Source organism: Mizuhopecten yessoensis, unplaced genomic scaffold (assembly GCF_002113885.1).
Source record: "Mizuhopecten yessoensis strain PY_sf001 unplaced genomic scaffold, ASM211388v2 scaffold10045, whole genome shotgun sequence".
NCBI lineage: Eukaryota > Metazoa > Mollusca > Bivalvia > Pectinida > Pectinidae > Mizuhopecten > Mizuhopecten yessoensis.
The window spans coordinates 876,305-877,667 of NW_018408351.1; positions in this window are offsets into that span (position 1 = coordinate 876,305).

Here is a 1,363-nt window from a genome sequence, read left to right on the forward strand (position 1 = left end):
CATCTAATAAAACTAGGTCACTATCATTGTTCTTTTTACAATCATTTCACACACACAATACCTAAGAAATGCCTGCTAAATAGTTTTCATAGTACATGTAAATCAAAGCATTTTGTTATGACTAGAATGATTGGTTTTATGGATTAATGAACCAAAATTAATAATTTGAGGTACACTTTACTGAGAATGAAACCTATATATAGGCTGGTTATAACTACTCGTAACTATGGTTATATTAATGATGTGCATTGATTAGGTTGACTTTCAAACATCAGCTGCAGGGAATTTCCCTTTATATTAGCTTAGCAGTAGAACATCAGGCTGGAGAGCCAAGGGTCGCGGGTTCAAGCCCCAGAGACAGCACTATCTTTATACCTTTTCCTCGTCCTACTACAAACTAGTGCCATTGACCCTCTCCGTTGAAGGAAGGTGAATCCTTGGCAGAAAGTCAAAGAACCTGGGTTGGTGTTTGAAAAAAGGGGGAATAGTGTAAAAGATGTGGATTAATTAGGTTGCCTTAAAAGCGTCAGTTGTATGGAATTTCCTTTCAGCTCAGCGGTAGAGTATCAGGCTGGCGAGCCAAGGGTTGCAGGTTCAAACCCCAGCGATGGCACTATCTTTCTCACTATATATTCCTTGTCCTACTACAGTTATATGTTCCACTCTGAACATATGGCATGTTGTTAGCTTACCAGATAAGTATTTATGTAACACAGCATTATTGGGGTATATCCAAAATCTACATTTCTTTTGACATAACATAAGATTATAACCTGGCCTACATTTAGCCATGTTTACCTGGGGAAGTGTGCAGGATCCTGTACACTTGACAGGTAGATCATGTTTAACTATCAGCACCCCAATGAATGTTCACAATGGTCACTTGATGTATTGAAAAAAGGCAGTCGTAAATCAACACTAGATATTACATCAGACCTTGAGTTACATAGTGGGGATATGAAATAAATTGTGTTTCTGTCAGGAGGTAGTGGTATAAATACATTACTTTGTGTCAGGAGGTGGGGTACAAGTACATTACTTTGTGTCAGGAGGTAGGGATACAAGTACATTACTTTGTGTCAGGAGGTAGTGGTATAAATACATTACTTTGTGTCAGGAGGTAGTGGTATAAATACATTACTTTGTGTCAGGAGGTAGTGGTATAAATACATTACTTTTGTGTCAGGAGGTAGGGGTACAAATACATTACTTTGTGTCAGGAGGTAGGGGTACAAATACATTACTTTGTGTCAGGAGGTAGGGATACAAGTACATTACTTTGTGTCAGGAGGTAGAGATACAAGTACATTACTTTGTGTCAGGAGGTAGGGGTACAAATACATTACTTTGTGTCAGGAGGTAG